General features: G+C 46.0%; 1 protein-coding gene across 5 annotated transcripts in view; it reads right to left on the bottom strand.

Annotated features, from left to right (window-relative positions):
• GPR45 (G protein-coupled receptor 45) overlaps positions 1–18574 on the bottom strand; it is a 41021-nt gene extending 22447 nt beyond the window's left edge. The window contains exons 1-4 of one of the 5 annotated variants that reach the window (XM_068135968.2): positions 18178–18510; positions 17170–17252; positions 14797–14995; positions 11741–11937 (exon numbers count right to left, since the gene is read on the bottom strand). The gene's annotated coding sequence lies outside the window, so the exon portion shown is untranslated. Of the gene's footprint in view, positions 1–11740; positions 11938–14796; positions 14996–17169; positions 17253–18177 lie in introns of all 5 variants that reach the window. The other 4 variants (XR_010987003.2, XM_068135967.2, XM_078768304.1 and 1 more) reach the window with 4 other exon arrangements.
• Positions 18575–19615: the final 1041 nt, after the last annotated feature.

The raw sequence follows: 19615 nt of genomic DNA, 5'->3' as shown, positions 1-19615 counted from the left end.
TTGTTGTTTTCATGTATTGTTATGCATTATGTTTTCCACTCTGTCAAAGCGCCTTTGGGCTTCTGGAAAAGCGCTATACAAAATAAATGAATTATTATTATTATTATTAAAATGTACAAAAATAATGATTTATTAAACGGAACCCTATATAATGAAACGCGACGATGAAATAAATAGTCCTAAATTGGGATCCCACACACAGACTTCGAATACGCCACAAAGGAAAATGAATTAACAAAAGAACACGTTCGTCGTGGGTTTGTGTAATGTGGTGCGAGCTTATCTGTCCGTCGTCCAACGCCGCCCCGTCCGGCTCCAAGCTCCGGCGCAGGGAAGCCCTCCGTCCGCTTCGCCCACGCTATGCTCGGCCCCGAGTCAAGGCCCCACTCCAGGCTCCTTTCGACCGCCCACGAGGTCCGTTCGCCCCACGGCACGCCTCGCTCCAGCACCAAAAGCAACTGGGCTAGCAATCTCCCAGCGAAGCAGATCTCCAACACGAGGCCGATCTCCAACACGAGGCACCACGAGAGCCAGGAACGGAGAGCGAAGAGCGAAAGACCGGCACGACTCAATCCCCAGAGCGAAGCTTCCGCACGACGCAATCCAAGTGCGAACCGTCAGCACGACACAATCCCCCAGAGCGAAGCCTCCAGAATCCTGCCAGCGAGTCCTTTTGAAACCTGGCACGTGACGTCAGTTCTGGTGCGTTACCAACCAGAGCCTCGTAGCTTCCCGCCGTCTGCCGAACCTCCTCGTGCCTTCCACGCTGATTGGTTCACGGCTCGCACCTTCCGCGCCAACCAATCTCAGTCCTCCTGGGCGTGGTTACAGCTCGTCTCACGCGATGTTGCTAGGCCAGCTGGTGGTGCGGCTGGTGGCGGCCATCCGGCGGTGCCCCGATCTGGCTTCCTGCCGGTCTTCTTCCAAGGTCATTGTAAGGGAAGGGGAATTATTTAATGTTGCACTAAAGGGCCTACCTAAGTGTTTATATGAGTGGGTTGCCATAAGGGACAAAGGAATGATTACCAGGTCTGACACACAGGGGTCTCCTCTTAATCCCTACAACTATTTAACACGCCCTGCTCCCTCGTAGCGGGGACACCAATACAGCTTATCCCGACAAACCGGACTAACATATAACTTATTACAGGGGAGATTCCCTATCGCGACAGTCGAAGCATGTTACCGATGCAGATCTACCTGGCTCTAGATATTCCTTTACCCCCCGACATAACAGTATTTAAACTAGAACGGCACTCAGGAGAGAACATACCTCCGCCTGATGAACAGTTTGTTTTGTATCCCACTGATAGGCTGAATCTGGATTCGTACCAAAATAGAATCAGCTTGTTCTTGTCACCTAACCAACTCATCCACCAAGTTTATTCATAACTCGTTCATAACTTTATCAAATATGTTATATATCGCTTCTCGCCGGATCTCTCAATGGTGAAGAATCACTTAAAAATTAAATAATACTTGCAGCCGAATTCATATTCAGAACTTCACCAAATTGGAAACACTTTTTTTTTCTTTATTTTTTTTGTATACAAGATCGAGGCTCGTGAAAGAGCGAACATTAATCACACAAAAAGTCAAACCGCCAGACAAAACACAAAAAATAAGGGAAGCGGCAGACAAGATGGGGAGAGAGGGGGAAGGACACAAACAACATTTGAGAGCAGGGACATCGGGAGAAATGTGGGAGGGGGAGGGCTTTGGGGGAGGTGGGAGAGGTATAAAACATATGAACACTGCAAGGACTTCCAGGAAAGAAGTTGGAATTTCCAAAAAAAAAAGAAGTGTATCTGGGGTGAATTAGAGGAGGTAGAAAAGATCAAGGTTTTGGATGGGGGAAGATAAGAGATGGTGGTGAACAGCTGTTTTAAAGACCTGGAGGGAGGAGTGGGATTGAAGGGGGTGGGGGAGTTTGTTCCAGAGGCGGGAGAAAAGGGGAATGAAAGAGTGAAGGTGAGCACCAAACCCAGATTTTGACAGTTTAACCATAAGAGGGTTGCAGGCAGATCTTGTGCGACCTGAAGGAATATTGGGGGGGACAGAGCACAGAGAGAGCTGGGGGAGCAAGGCCGGAGAGGAGTCGGTAGAAGACAGAAAGACCACCAACCTGCCTGCGGTGAGTGAGTGAAAGGCCCTCGGAGTTAACTTCATCGCAGGAGATTCCAATGATTCTGAAAGCTTTGGTTTCAACAGCGTGAAGCCGAGCGAGGTGTGAGGCAGGAGCACCAGCCCAGAGGGGGGAACAGTATTCCATTGAGCTGCGGATGAGAGCCTTGTATGTGGCGAGGAGCTCAGGTGTGCCAAGGAAGGACTTCGCACGACGGAGGATACCCAGTCGGCGACTGGCTTTGGAGGCCAGCTTGAAAATGTGGTTTTCCCATGAAAGATCATGGCAGATAGTGAGACCCAAAAGCTTGAGCGACAGAACTTCTTGGAGAGGATTGTTGAGAAAGTAGATGGGAGGGTTTTCCAGTCGGTCCTTTCGGAGAGACATTGTAAGAGTGTGAGATTGGTCAGGATTGAAAGACATGTTCCACTTGTTTGACCAGTCTGATTTTTTCCAGGTCTGCAGAGAGTGAGGAGGCTGCAGACTGCCGATCTGAGGGATGAGAAATGGAGCGGCAGATAGTGTAGTCATCAGCAAAGAGATCGAGAGGATTTTCCAGAGAGTCGGAGAGATCATTGATGAAGACCAGAAATAGCACAGGGCCCAGAACACTACCTTGGGGAACTCCAGCCAGAACAGGAAGGGGAGATGAGAGAAATCCATTCAGGGCCACACGTTGCCTTCGACCAGAGAGGAAGTCCGCAAGCCATGAGTGGAGATTTCCATGGATACCATAGGAGGAGAGTTTGGTGAGCAGAGCTGGGTGCCAGACCGTATCAAAGGCACGTGATGTGTCAAGTGAGACAGCTCTGATTTCCTGTTTGGCATTGAGGACCTCCATCCATTGTTGAGACAGCAGAAGCAACATGTCCAGAGTAGAATGACCTGGTCTGAATCCAAATTGATGATCAGAGATCAAGCCATTGGAGAAGAGGAAGGATTTGATATCCGAAGCAATGATGGATTCCATGACTTTGCTGATAATTGGAAGCAGGCTGATTGGTCTGTAGTTGCAAGGATCTGTTTTTGCACCTTTTTGTGTAAAGCGGTAATGTTTGCTGATTTCCAAGATGCTGGCAGATGACCTTGAGCAAAAGAGAGGGTGAAAAGAACAGAGAGAGGGTGAGATAGAGCAGCAGAGCAGGATTTTAGGACCCGTGGGCTGATGCCGTCTGGTCCAGTTGCAAAATCAGAGTCGAGGTTTGACAAAAACTTCACCTTGTCAGGAGAGAAGGACACAGAGTCCAGGAGCAGTTGGGTTCGACTGGGAAAGGTGGGAACAGAGAGAGATGGGTTTGGGACACAAGATTTTGAGGCAAACACAGAGTTGAGGCATTCGGCTTTGTCACGTGCGGTGTCAACTGTGTCGCCATTTGAGGTAAGGGAGGGGATGGAGGGGGACAAACACCAGAAACGGATTTGACCAGACGCCACCAGGATTTGGAGGAAGGAGACAGGTTTGAGAGTTCAATCTTGAGTGTGGAGAGATAGTGCTTCCTGGCACTCCTGAGGGTAGACACACATTTTTTCCGAGCTTGGTGGAAGGAACTGAGATTGCCTTCAGTTGGATTTGCCTTCCAAGAGGCAAAAGCAAGTTGTTTCAGGGCAACTGCCTCACCACAAGATTCAGGGTAACATGGACGGGAGGAAGGGTAAGACAACTGAAGACGAGATGGGATAAATATGTGCATGAGAGAGAGAGCAGTTTGCTTTGGAAGAATTCCCAGGAAGAATTTATGTCAGAGGCAGTAGAGATGGGAGACCAGTCCAGATGATTGATGGCTGCTTGCAGACCGTGCCAGTCAGCCTGAGTGAAATGGCAGACTCGTCGGCGCTGAGGAGGCTCTCTGAGAATGGCCAGAGAGATGTCCACTTTAACAAGCACATGATCAGAAGAACCGATTGGAGCAGAAGAAGAGCAGCAGACATTTGCAGGGAAGTTAGTCATAACCAAGTCCAGAAGAGAAGATACTCCATTGACTGAGATCCGGGTCGGGAAATTGACAGATTGTGTTAGTCCCAATGAGTCGCAGAAGTCCTTTGCTGAGGTGCCATGGCTGGTGAGAGATGAACCCACACCCAGCCAGCTGGCATGATGACAGTTGAAGTCACCACATATGAGGAAGAGAGAGTTTGGATGAGTTGATAGAAGTTGGTCCATGTTGTCCGACAGCGAAATGTAAATGGAGTCATCACTGTTTGGAGGACGGTACAGAACACATTTGAACAAAAGGTGGGAGCGGAGAGGAAGCCGTAGCCAGAGGTACTCCTGGTGGTGGGGTGGAGAGAGGGCAGTGCAAGGAGAGTGAGGAAGAGAGTTTTTGATAAAGATAGCCACCCCACCACCAGGACGAGGATCAGGTCTATCATACCAGAGGAGGGAGTAACCAGGAAGAGATATTAAGGAATCAGAGACATCTTGAAGGAGGAAAGTTTCTGTTAAGCAGATCAAGTCTGGATTGTCAGAAGCAACCTGAATGGAGCGATCAATAAGGTTTGAGCGAAGGCCCTGGATGTTTGAGGTCCATACCGTTAATGAGAGAGGGGGAGCATCGGTTGCAGGACAGGGGAGGGGAGGGGTAGGGTCAGATGAAGGATGAGAGGGGGAGGTCAGAAGAGCAGTTGATAGTGTGGCAGAGATTACAGAAGAGTTACAAGAAAGGGAAGGATGAGGAGGACGAAAGGTTTGATGGTGATGGGATGAGGCACAGTGAGGGGTTGTTTGAGGAGGGGCAGAGGAAGGTCGAAGGTTGGGGGAGGTGGAGGTATGAGATAGAAGGGACATGAAGTGGGTAGGCAGCTTTGAGAAGGAGGTGGGAGGAGGGAGAATTTGGGAGGGATGGTTGGAGGGTAGATTTGAAGGGGAGAGGTTGGGGGGGAGTTTTGAATGGGAGGGGAAAGGGGGGAGTTTAGGAGGGGAAGGGCAAGGGGGGAGTTTAGGAGGGGAGGGGCAAGAGGGGAGTTTAGGAGGGGAGGGGCAAGGGGGGAGATTTGGAGGGGAGGGGCAAGGGGGGAGATTTGGAGGGGAGGGGCAAGGGGGGAGTTTAGGAGGGGAGGGGCAAGGGGGGAGATTTGGAGGGGAGGGGCAAGGGGGGAGATTTGGAGGGGAGGGGCAAGGGGGGGTTTAGGAGGGGAGGGGCAAGGGGGGAGTTTAGGAGGGGAGGGGCAAGGGGGGAGATTTGGAGGGGAGGGGCAAGGGGGGAGATTTGGAGGGGAGGGGCAAGTGGGACGTTTAGAAAGTGGATGATTAATGAAAGATGAACATTTATAACAAATTGGGTTTGTTGTGATTTTCAAGTTAGCGATCCGTTTAAGAACGATGGAAGAGGGGTGGAATGAATGTGAATTTAGAGCATGGAGTGAGAAAGAGTTATAAGAGATTGAATATTTTTTTGAAATGGAATGAATTGAAAAGGAAATTGAAAGGAGCCTTTTAAATATGAAGAAAAACAGCGTGTTGTAATAAACCACTGAATAAATCACTGAAGGGGAAAGTTTAAACATATTTAAACAGAACCGTGAAGAACAATGTTATATTCACAAAAATACCAACGGGGAGAGGGAGCCGAGAGGGACACCACGAGTCACTTGAACAGGGCAAAAGGTGGAAAGCAAGGGGATAATGGGGGCGGGGCAGGACAGCGCACATGGACAGAGGCGCATGATGGAACAAAAGCACACGAGGAGAAAGGGAAAGAAGTTTTTTTTTTTTTCCTGTTTTTTTGGGGTGGGGTGGGGGGGTTTACAACGTTAGACAAAGAGTAGATGTTTGGTGAAGTTTGGGGGAGAAGGGAAAATCAAAAAACCTAGCAAAACAGCGAAGGAAGGAACAAACTTCAACGGGGGAAGCCTGAGGCTGCAAGGCCTCACTCGCGACGTGGCAAACAAACGATTAATTTATGAAAGATAAACACCGAGAAACTTCCAAGGGGCACACTATAGGTTCACACACCGAAAGATAAATACAGTTTCGACAAAATACAATTGTGAACAGACTTAACTTTGAAAACGTGGAGACCGTGTGGAGCTTCGAAAATCCCTGCCGTCGTCTCCAAGATCTCGCGAGCATTCAATTCACTTATTCACATTCATTCACTTAGACCTTTTCAAACACACACAGCCTCTCCACCAAGTTTCGTCCAAATCCGTCCACATCTTTTTGAGATATCCTGCTATGTATCGTTTTTGGCCCTATCTCCCAATGGTGAAGAATCACTTAAAAATTATAGTCGCCGTATCCAGATTCGGATCTTCACCAAAATCGAATCATTTCGTCGTTGTCACATACGCTACATCTTCACCAAAATCGAATCATTTCGTCATTGTCACATACGCTACATCTCTGCCAAATTTTGTCCGAATCCGTCCACAACCTTTTTTGAGATATCTTGTTCACAAACGGACAAACGGACAGACAGGGGTGAAAACAACCTCCATCCACCTTTGGTGGCGGAGGTAAATATGAAAAACAAAAGTTAGTAGGAGAGAGAGAGAGAGAGGGAGAGAGAAGGAGAGGGATAGAGAGAAAACAAGGATAGAGAGATACGGAGCGAGGAAACGAGCATAGTGGTAGCAAGATAGGGTGAGGACACGAGGAGAGAGTAAAATTGAGCGATGACAAACAAATGTATTTTTTTTTTGAGACCGCCATGACCTTGACATTTAACCCAGAGGGGTATGATGTAAAATAAGTGTAAATGTGCCTTGCTCTATGCTAGGCTATCTTGAGAGGGCAATTTCGTTCTCATTGGACAAACCTTAGTCGAGTTTTGGTGATAAATGTTAATGTCTATAATTATGTCATGACCTTTAAAACTAGGTCAAGGTCAAAAAATGTCAATTCCGCATACTTTCTATTCACATTGAATGAATGAATGATCGTTTTAAGGCCATTTTCCCCACTAGAGCGGGGGTTAGCCTTGCGGGCCCCATGACAATCATGGTTCCCTGTTTGAGGCAATGTTTTTTTTGTTTTTTTATGGCCGGATGCCCTTCCTGACACCAAAATTTCACATTATTGTTATTATTGTTATTGAAGCAATATTGTTATTGAAACAACATTATTGAAAGGATGCCCTTTCAATAGCTATTCACATTATTGTTGCAAAATTTAATTCCGAAAGTCCTAACCTAGCTCCGAGATACAGTTCGGAAATTGATAGTGCAAGAAGGAAAAAAAACACTTAAAAGGTGGTTTAGTACTCCTAAGGGTCTAAGAAACTCCGGGATACCATTAATAAAAATACATTTTAAAAAATCACACCCACGTTTGAAGGAAGAAGTCCAGTTTGGCATTTTTAACATGCAATAGGCAAAGCCGAGAAACGAACAATATCCATCTATATAATAATCGCGTAAGGACTCGACTTTGTTATCCCTTTTACGCCGCACCCTGTGACCCGATGCCCACGGCACTCATGGATTTACGATCTACGAACCGCGCTCTTTGTTTATCACGTACACCCATACTCGAAAAATCTGAATTAGCCGACGTTGGGGCCCAAAAGCATCCGATTAACTGCTCTGACAATCCAGAGCATGCATTTGTGCCGGTGTCGGCGATCGTTGTTCATATACGAACTCTTCATTCTCATCTTTCTTCCTAACTCTTACTCGGACAAGCAAATCCCCTATGCCATCCATAATGGTACACTCTATCCATACACCACATCCTCCCTTCCGTGGATGTTCCACGGGTTTCGGCTAGTTAGAATTAAACACGGTGGGCTAGAAAGGTTCTTCTTCATTTTTAGTGGATGGATGGACATAGCGAAATATTGAAGCGGCTTTGCGACGCCAGTTGTAGAAACGAACCCGACAACAGCTCCAAGCCTCCTCCTATCTTGAATTTAAAATTTATAGTGTCCGGATCCGGATCCAAATCTTCACAAAAATCCAATATATTTGTCCTTGTCCCACACCAACCTGTCCACCAGGTTTCGTCCATATCCATCCACAACGTTTTGAGATATCGTCCTCACAGACAAATGAGAGTGAAACCAACCATCATCAACCTTTGATTGTGGAAGTAATGAAAAGGGGGAAAGAAACACGATCATACAAACAAACCAGCAGATAACCCAGTTAAACTGGGCTGTTGAAAGAGAATTAGTTTCCATAGAGATTGGAATATTTAAGGGTTTTGACAGGAATGTCCTTTGACAGCATAATGGCAGGGACTCGTTGAAATAACACGCAATGTAAAATGCGACTTCAACTCCGACCTTTCTCTCCCCCTCCCCTAAGTCGACAAGCCCTCATCCCAAACCCCAAGTCCTCAATTTCCCCCTCCCAACCAAAAGACTTCAATGTACCTTCAAGCCCTTCACACTCCAGGCCGTTAACCCACTCCCCACTCCAAAGCATTCAGAAACCCCCTTTTCCCAACTCATTTCCCTTCTATGCCATCCCTCCTCCCACTCTATCTTTCTGTCCTCCACTACCCCATTCTTCTTCGAGTTCTAAATCCTCCCCCTCCAAACCCAGGTCTGCACCCCCCCCCCCACCTCTTTCTTTTTCAAGTCCAAATCCCTCCCTCGCTAACCAACTCCAAGTCCACATCCCTCCTACTCCCAACTCCACATTTGCATCCCTGTGCCCATCCCAACCCCATCCCTCCCTCCTCAAGTTCACATCCCTCCTACTCCCAACTCCACATTTGCATCCCTGTGCCCATCCCAACCCCATCCCCTCCCAACTCAAGTTCACATCCCTCTACAACTCCAAGTCCACGTGGACCTCCCTCCCCCCCACTACCCTCACACGTAACATTTAGTAAGCTGCCAGGTCTCTGCTGCAGAAAGCGCCGTTGTAACTACCATTACATCAAATAGGCTCGTATATAGTTTAAGAGAGATGGTTCAATTGTTCCAGATCTTATTTAGCTTCTTGGAAGATGAACATGCTTTTCCAATGCATACCTTGATTTCCAATGCATACCTTGATTTCGAATGCATACCTCAATGGAACTGTCACCAGATATCACACCGCCTAAATATGGAAACAATTTCATTTTCTTCAGGGTCATGCCTCCAACTTTTATTTTCGGAGTATTTGCCCATGATCCAACATACATGATCTTAGTCTTATCATCACTAATCTTTAGCCTGGATTGAGAACTAGTGAATTTAAATCCCCAGTTGCAGCTTGCACATTACAGGTGGAGGTGCACATTGCAGTGATATTATCCATGAAATCTACATCTGTTAAGCAAGTCTCGTTACACCAATAAGTATCACACGATTCTTGGGATAATCTATCATGGTGATAAAATCTTCATGGTGATGAAGTCTATGACAATTAGGAATAGAAGAGGGTGATAGAATACAGCCTTGTCTAACTCCTCTGAATGTCTCTATAATTTGTCTGAGCTCAAAGATTTGGTCACAGCGGGATCGACCATAGATGTCTCAACTCAAATAAGCAATTTTTTTGGAGGGTGTATTGGTATGAACGGGAATTCAGCGTAAAGTGATGATGTGGACCGTGACAAGTGGTACATGTTTACCTTATTGACAATGGCGGTCCTCTCAGAAGAAGCACTATCGTTGATGATTCAAATTGCCACCACTTTACCATGAATGGACAACAGGGTTATTCCTCTCCAGTTGGAACATTTAGATACATCCCCTTTTTTTGACAACTTAATAATAATACCGTTCATCCCGCTTCTGGTTCTTCTTCACAACTTTTCAGGTTGTGCAGTTACACTACATGACCAAAAGTATGCGGACACCCCTTCTAATTAGTGTATTCGGCTGTTTCAGCCACACCCATTGCTGACAAGTATATATGATCAACCACAAAGCCATGCAATCTCCATAGACAAACATTAGCAGTGGAATGGGCCATACTGAAGAGATCAGTGACTTTCAACGTGGCACCGTCATAGGATGCCACCTTTCCAACAAGTCAGTTCGTCAAATTTCTGCCCTGCTGGAGCTGCTCTGGTCAACTGTAAGTGTTGTTATTATGAAGTGGAAACGTCTCGGAGCAACAACAGCTCAGCCATTAATTGGTAGGCCACACAAGCTCACAGAACGGGAACGCAGAGTGCTGAAGCGCGTAAAAACCGTCTGTCCTCGGTTGCAACACTCACTACCGAGTTCCAAACTGCCTCTGGAAGCAACGTCAGCACAACAACTGTTCGTTGGGAGCTTCATGAAATGGGCTTCCATGGCTGAGCAGATGCACACAAGCCTAAGATCACCATGCGCAACGCCAAGCGTCGGCTGGAATGGTGTAGAGCTCGCCGCCATTGGACTCTGGAACAGTGGAAATGCTATATGGAGTGATGAATCAAGCTTCACCATCCGGCAGTTCGACGGACGAATCGACGGCCCAACATCAGTGCCCGACCTCACCAATGCTCTTGTGGCTGAATGGAAGCAAATCCCTGCAGAAATGTTCCGACATCGTGGAAAGCCTTCCCAGAAGAGTGGAGGCTGTTATAGCAGCAAAGGAGGGGGACCAACTCCAATATGGAATACTCCATATTCCAACTCCATATTCCATGATTTTGGAATGAAAAGTTAATGTTCGGGTGTCCACATACTTTTGGTCATGTAATGTACCTCCAACAATGAAGGTGGACGGAGGTTATGTTTTCAGGATATCTCAAAAAATTGTGCACATATTCGGACAAAATTTGGTGGAGAGGTTGTGTGAGTGACAAGGACGAATTGACTAGATTTTGGTGAAGATCAGGATCTGGATACCAGTATTTCTAAGTGATTTTTCACCATTGAGTGATAGGGCCAAATACGATATATATATATAGCAGGATATCTCAAAAAGTTGTGGACGGATTATGACGAAACTCAGTGGGTGGGTGGGTGACACGAACAAGCCGATTCGATTTTGGTCCAGGTCCGAATCCAGATCCGGCCTATCAATGGATACAAAACATAAACTGTTCAGCCTGACAGAGGTATGCACTCTACCGCATGCCGTTCTAGTTGCTTATTTAATTATAGCCCACCTGTTTTAAGCAGTTTGGCTGGAATTTTATCTATGCTAGGTGATCTGTTTGATTTCAGGAGTCTCACAGCCTCCTCAACTTCCACTCTGGTGGTTTCATCTAGGTAGATCTAGGTCAATACGAGTTGGCTTGTCAATAAAGTCCAATTCTTCTGCAGGTTAAAATTTCTATAGAACCTCCTTAAAATACTCTACCCATCCCTTATCCCGTTCTACACCAGTTTGTATAGTATGACCTCCTTTTGATTTAATAGCAAGGTTAAGACGAGACCGTTTTCAAGAAAGCTCTTCTTCCCCACACAAGGTACGAGGTTATTCATTTCTCAAATTACGTGTTTTTCAACCACCAAACGTTTCCTGGTCCATGGTCGTAACGCAGTTGAAGGCTTTTTTGAAGTGCCTCTTGTATCGGATACATTTTCCTCTCTGACCTCATTTTCTCTCCATTCAAATCATTTTTCATTGCAAATTATGGTTATTTTTACTTACAAACTAATGTTAGTATTTCTTTCTCTTAATGTTGCTCCAAGCACTGTGTGCCAGTTATTATTTCAACTTTTGTGCAATTACAGAATCACCAGACCGATTTCCCAACAAAGTTGTCAACGGAAGACTCACGGATTTACAGGTACTCACGTGCACTAAGTTGTCTGGAAATCGTCAGAAAAGGCCGGCATAACGAACAATGATGCACTCGGACCTCTCGACACTTCAGAGCCGAGTAGATGAGGCGATTCACTCAGCCAACCCAGTCTGCAGTTGCAACGGCTCCGAGCACCCACCATCCACGACCCCCTTCCAGCCCGTGTGTCGTCACAGCAACTGCTCCATTACTTGAGGCGAACGCCAACGTACAATCACGTTGATGCCATTCAAATTGTGACGTCAAATGAACAGCAGATACAGCCAAATAGTTTCAAATAGTGCAGATAAATCCCAAGGACATGACTTGACCGACTCGAGTCAGAATCTAATTATTTCAGCCCGCGGTTATGTCCGCCCGCTCAATATGCTGGACGTGTCAATAAATGTGCACAAAATCACAATCTGCCATGGAAGTCACAAATAGTATATATTTTATGTTAAAGGCTCCAGTTAAGGACTTTATAGTTCTTATCCAGGCCAGGCCTTCAATGAAACATAAACAAGGACTGAAGATATAAAGAATTGAAGAGAAAGGATGAATACAAGAAAACGAAAGGAAAGCGAAATAATGTAAATATATGGAGTGAAAGCGAGTAGAATGAGTGTATGGTGTGTGTAAGAAAGAGTAATTAATGCCAGCCAGTTAGCTCAGTTTGCGTGACACAAAAAGTAAGACCAGCAATCCTGACATGGAGAGTGTAGGAAAAGTTCCAGGAAGCACGTTAACGCTCCTAAGTCAATGCAGTAGTACGAACCTGGTGGTTGCTGTCTATGACCTACCACCTAAAAAAAAAGTTTTGTCTGATACAAAAAACCGTCAGTCATAATGAAGACATTCAGAGACACCGACACAAGCTTTTTCAGTCAATGAGAGCGATTAAAATCAATGACTTTTAATAAAGGATAATGTGATTATCATACACATCCTTCATAAGCAGAATATAGTAAAATCAGCATACTCCATGATGCAGCATACTCTCCCTTTTCCGTGCTCGGTTTACAATTGATAGCAAATTGGTTACGAAGTTTGGGGGTCTCAACTACATAAATGTTCAAGTCGAGGATGTTCCAAGGTTTGAATATTCATTTGCGACGTCTTGTAACACGGGCAGAGAAGGCTGCACCTCGGAACACACCATCCCATCTACATTTACATTTAAGTACACGTTAAATATCCCATTTATCATTGCTCGAAAAACACAAGATAACTAGAACGGCACTCGGTAGAGCGCATACCTCCAGCAGGCTCACCAGTTTACATTTTGTAACCCACTGATAGGCCGGATATGGATCCGGACCTGAACCAGAATCGAATCGGCTTGTTAATCGGCTTGAATCAACCTAACTAACTCATCCACCTCGTTTTGTTATAACTCATCCACAACCTTTTGAGATATCGTGCTATAAATCGTTTTTGGCCCAATATCTCGATGGTGAAGATCACTTTAAAAATTCCAAATCCTCGTATCCGGATCCAGATCTCCACCAAAATTGAATCAATTCGTCCTTGCGACACACCCAACCTGTCCTCCAAGTTTCGTCTGAATCAATCTACAACTTTTTGAGATATCGTGCTCAAAGACAAACATACAACGAGGGATGAAAACATAACTTCCGTCCACCTTTGGTGGGGGATGTAAAAAGAAAAAGAAAAAAGTACACCATTGCGTTTTTGTACTTTGTACTCCATACTGTGATTGTTCTCTACTAGGACGTGCCCGTACGTGGCGTACCCGTAACCGTACCGTACCCGTACCCGTGACGTGCCCGTAATGAATATGTACAAAATATAAATATGTATGTACTACAATCGATCGTACCTTACAACAATCAACACAGATTGCAACGTCAAATAAATGAATACGCTCGAGGTGCCGTCCGAGGCAGCGTCTGCTCGCCACGTTCAGCATCAGTACGTCGTCACTATGACTATCCGTAAGTCCGGAAGTGACGTCCTCATTTGACTGTCCGGAAGGTCGCATATCGCAGTTACGACGAATCGCAAATTAGTTTTAATTAGTTTTAAAACATAGTTTAACGCCAACATAGTTTGCCAACGTGAAATAAATGAATACGCTCTCAAATGTGCCGTCCGAGGCAGAGTCTGTTCGGCACGTTCGGCACACGTGATAGCTCGCTGCTCTCTGATTGGTTGAATCGTTTTTTGGACATAGCTCGGTAACTACTTCTCCGATTAATATGAAACCTTGAAAAGGCACATCCTCGGGTCCCCAGCAATATACCTGGCAAGTTTCAAGTATATCGGACCGGTAGTTGTCGAGAAACAGCGGTCACAGACAAACACACAGACACACAGACATTCACACAGAGATTACTGGTAGGTAGGTAGCTGTGTGGTTAAACTTAGCTGCAGTAGGTGAGAGTGCAAAGGTGTGGATATGGTACAGGTGTGTTGGACTGAATGGCATCTGCAAACAGTATCACAAATTATAGTTTTCTTTTCTTCACAAAACGGCCTCCATTCACCGACTGAGAGAAATTAACGGCAATTAAAGTGTAAATTGACAACACCTGAATCCCATAGAATAGACATCACGTGCGAGCAAATTAATACGATTTTTGTGCGCATCAGACACAAGTCTGATCAACAACCCAACTAGCCGATGAGTACGCCGGGAAAAATCCAGACGCCACGTGCAATGCACTTGGTGCAGCTTTAATCGCTAAAGATATGACATCACAAAGACACTTTTAATTGGAGACAGCACTATGATGTCACAAAGGGACTTACGAACAATACAGCATGATGAGGTCACAAAGGCACTTATAATCAATGGAGATTTATGACATCACAAAAGCACTTGTGATGAAATACAGCATTATGACATTACAAAGGCACTCATGATCGCATTATAGCATTATGACGTCACAAAGGCAAGTAATTGAAAATAACCCACCACAAAACAACAAAGGAAGTTATGCACATTTATTTTTATTTTCAAGATGTGTTTCAAAGAGAAACTTGTACCTCCAGTATTGTTATATGTATGGGGCTGGCAGGTAAGCCTAGAGGTACACACACTCACCTCTGAGATGTCAAGCCTGGGTTTGAATTCCGACCCAGCTATAAACTGGCATCCAGTGTTTTATAGACAGGTAATTCATCCATGTGTGTGCAGTCTTTAGATGGACGTAAAAATTGGCGTCCACTCTGCCGGCATTAGTTGGTGGACGTTAAAGATCCCACGGTGTTCTTCGGGAAGACGAGGCGAGTTATCACTGGCACTGTTGGCAAATTAAAAACTGCGTTAACCAAAAGGGGGCACTGCATCATGGCACAACGCACATACAAAAAATGGGATTAGAACCCATGGCTACTGCATTCTGAGGTGGATGATCAGATGGGAACCTCATCGCATTGACATGTTGTCGCACAGTAAGTAGGAAGCAGAGCTTGGAGTTTGTGAATTCATGTTAGGGTAGCCCATACAAAGAGGTGGACCATGTAAAGAGGTAGACTTATCATCTCTCTTATCTTCTCTTATCTATCTTATCTAGACCATCTCTTATCTTCCCCCATCCAAAACCTTGAACTTTTCTACCCCCGTTAATTCACCCCAGATCCACTTTTTTGAAATACCGACTTCTTTCCTGGAAGTCCTAGCAGTGTCCATGTGTTTTATACCTCTCCCACCCCCACCACCCTTCCCATGCCTCCTCCCCCCAAGCCCTCTCCCTCCCACAGATCTCCCGATCTCCATGCTCTCAAATGTTGTGCTTGTGTGCTTCCCTCTCTCTCCCCATCTTGTCTCCCGCTCCCTTTATCATATGTTTTATGTGTCAGTTTGTCTTTTTGTGATTAATGAAGCTCTTACACGCTCTTACACAAGCCTCGATCTTGTATACAAAAAGAAAAAAAATTGAGAAAAGGAAGAAGAGGTGACAGGCTAGGATGGAGAAATGAGATGAGGAGACCACAGGAGGAATGGTATGGCAGGAGCACACGAAGGGACTGAGTCGAAACAAACACAACAACAACAACAACAACAACAACAACAACAACAACATGCATTTTAAGGCCATTTTCCCTGCAAGAGCTGGGGTTAGCCTTGCGGTCCCCATGACAATCTTCTCCATTTTGCCCTATTTCTGCATCTCTCCTGGTTAACCCCCTTGCCCGCATGTCTTCTTCGACCATCTTTAGCCAAGTCTTTCTCGATCTTGCCCGTCTTCTACTTCCTTCTACATTCATTTCCATCACTCTTCTCAACCAGTTACTTTCATCCTTCCTCAACACATGACCAAACCATCTCAACCTGTTTCTCTTCACAGCATCCATCATAGGCTCTATTCCCATAATCTTTCGCAATTCATCATTTGTCTTCCTCTCTCTCAACCATACTCCACACATCCACCGAACCATTCGCATTTCCACCCTTTCCAGCCTTCGTTGCTGCTCTACGTTCATTACCCATGTCTCACTCCCATAAATCATAACACTTCTCACACATGCAGCATACACCTTTCCCTTCAGCTTCAACGACACTCCCCTCCTCGTCAGCACACCACTCAGTTCCCGAAACTTCTTCCATGCACATCTCACTCTAGCAACTGTTGCCCAGTCTGATCCACCTTCTCCATTCAGCATGTCTCCAAGGTAACAAAATGTTTTCACACCTTCCAGCTTCACGCCATCTCCAAGATCCAACTCAACATTTCCTCCATCTGCAGCTCCCTCTGTGCACACCTTACACTTGAATGTAGCTGCCACACTGGTTAATGACCCTCTCAAACCACTACATTTTTGATGAACCCACTCAGCGCACATTGTACATTGAATGGAATTCACTCCGACACCCTTCCTGCACACAGCACACGGCCACTTCCCAGTTCTTTCCACCTCACCACATGCTTTACCACTTGCCATCACCTTCGTTTTTCCGATATTCACCTTCAGAACTTTCGTCTCCGTACATTCCTTCCACTTGTTCATCTTCTCCTTCAGTCCATCCATACTTTCTACAATCAACACCAGATCATCTGCATACAACAACTCCCACGGTAAACCCTCCTTTACGTTCCGAGCCAGCACCTCCATCACAGCTACAAATAGTAGTGGACTTAGTACCGACCCTGATGCACGCGCACCTTCACCTCAAACTCACCACTGTTCCCGTCCTTCGTCCTTACAGCTGTGCGCGCTCTTTTGTACATTGCCATCACTACTCTGATCAACCATTCCTCCACTCCTAACTTCCTCAATGCCCATGTCACTACTTCACGTGGAACCCTATCGTGGTCGAAACAAACAAGATGCACCATATTTGTGTACATAATAAATACATCGTTGAGGTTGTTTTAACATCGACCCTGCAGATCCCTCGATGCTTCAGGGGAAGAATCGAGGTACAGAGAAGAGCCCAAGTTGAACTTTGAACTAAAATGGTGGGCATGCTTACAGCAGGTAGGTCTGGAGGTCGTGACCTTTGAAGATCACAGCAGTTTGAGGGTACGTGACACGGACTCTCAATCCAGGGAAAGACTGAAAGGAGAATAAAGTTATTTTAAAGGGAAACGGTGTGGATTCAAAATGATGGAGGCACGAATACAAAACACAACGTAATATCGGCATGACGTCACAATAAAGTTAATTCGCTTTTTTATTTTAACTAGGGCATGCCCGTACTATATATATGCCCGTACTATATATCTATCTAAAATTATATCCCCCCCCTCTATTTACATGAAATGGTTTGGTCCATTCGCAACGCCAAAGCGAACGGCGAACGGCTTGCGAGTACAGTGACAATCCCCCCCCCCTCTATTTACATGAAATGGTTTCGTCCATTCGCAACGACCACAGAACCCCCCCCCTCTATTTACATGGAATGGTTTGGTCCATTCGCAACGCCGGCACACGCGATCGTTCGCTGCTCTCTGATTGGTTGAATCGTTTTTTGGACATAGCTCGGTAAGTAATTGTCCGATTAATATGAAACCTTGAAAAGGCACATCCTCGGGTCCCCAGCAATATACCTGGCAAGTTAAAAGTATATCGGACCCGTGGTTGTCGAGAAACAGCGGTCACAGACAGACAAACGTACAAACGTACAGACAGAGATTACTGGAATTATAGATAGATGAACTTCAGTGCATTTACATAAAGGAGCTCCTTGATTCCGTAAAGCGTTTAGAGACTAGGAAATGATTTGCAGGATAAATGATCACCACGTGGGAACCCCGTGACAAAAGCAAACACAAGGGTAAGGGAGTGAATCATTGGCCTCATATACTTATAGCGGTCCTGACGTCAAAACACATGCGTGACATCATCGAGAAATAATGAAATTAATAGCCAAACGATGTAGTGGAAAGAATTTGAAAGCAGTTTAAGGACTCTGAGTGAGTATCGGTCGGTAGGTGAGAACAGCCGTGCTTTGGTTTGGTGGTGCACGTTCTCGACTTACCTCTCCGTAGCAAGAAACGCACAAAAGATCGTCCGGAGGACCAGGATACTGGGCTGGAGTTGCGGAGGAGTGCGACTCGCGGTGCGAGCAAGACGACGAGCGGAGATGACGTACGGAGAAAAATGTAGCGAGGGAGAGGAGAACGGTGGTGGGGGATGCAGGGGATGGGATAGAATGGGGTGAGTAGGGGGAGATGCAGGGACAGGGTCGATGGTGGGAGGAGCGTGTTTGAAGTGGATGTAGGGGGCGGAATAGAAACGACGGTGGGAGGAGCCTATGAGGAGGGACGGAAACGATGGTGAGGGGCGTTTGAAGTGGATGTAGAGGACGGGACAGAAGCGATGGTGGGAGGAGCCTATTAGGAGTTGATACAGAAGGCGGGACGGAATCGATGGTGGGAGGAGCGTTTGAAGTGGATGTAGGGGGCGGGACAGAAACGATGGTGGGAGGAGCCTATTAGGAGTGGATACAGAAGGCGGGACGGAATCGATGGTGGGAGGAGCCCATGAGGAGTGGATACAGAAGGCGGGACGGAATCGATGGTGGGAGGAGCGTTTGAAGTGGATGTAGAGGGCGGGACAGAAACGATGGTGGGAGGAGCCTATTAGGAGTGGATACAGAAGGCGGGACGTAATCGATGGTGGAATGAGCGTGGTCGCCGGTAGGGGATGGTGGGTGACGCGGTGTTGGCGGTTGGGATAAATTGTGGTGGGTAAGGGTCGATTAGAGTCCCTGTATAAAGGGTAGCGACAACTTGCAATTAGAAGCCATTTTGTTTCCATCTTGTGCGGCGCAGTAAAGGTTTACCCTGATGTGTCTGGTTGGAGGTGTTCAGAGCGAGTGAGTAGAAGAAACACACATGGGTATTGATGGAATGGAGAAATTTGGAAGAAGGAAAGTGAAAGAGAGAGATGGAGGCACACCATTCATTTCTGGATGTGCACACCATCGGGAAAGTAGATAATTAGAAAAGATAACAATTGTGAACGAAAATAAAGAGAAAGAACTTGGAATGATTGATTGAGTGTTCTGCTTGAAGGAAGGTATTTGACTGCTTGACAAAGGTGATACTAGGTGATTTCCCATTGCCCTCCCAGCAGTTAGTCAGGGCAGGATTTATAATTTATTCAGGATGCCGGTGATAACTCGCCTACTTTTGGCGAAGGACACCGTGGGGTGTTTACCATACATCAACTAACGATGGGACATGGGACACCCGGCTTAACATCCATCCGAGAGACGATACGCACACACTGATGAATCATCATGCATGTGAAGAGGTGGTGCATACCGGTGTGTGGAGGCACACACTTGCATGTCGGTGAGGAGGAACACATGGTGTGAGGAAGAACACGAACACACATGCCGGTGCATGACGGTATCTAGGTGTATCTATCCTTGCATCTTGCGGTAAAGCGTGCACAGCGGTGTGTCTGTT

Source organism: Myxine glutinosa, chromosome 14 (genome assembly GCF_964187855.1).
Source record: "Myxine glutinosa chromosome 14, kmMyxGlut1.1, whole genome shotgun sequence".
Classification (NCBI taxonomy): Eukaryota; Metazoa; Chordata; class Myxini; order Myxiniformes; family Myxinidae; genus Myxine; species Myxine glutinosa.
The sequence above is the reverse complement of the archived record's forward strand: the minus strand, read 5'-3'. Positions and strand labels throughout refer to the sequence as shown.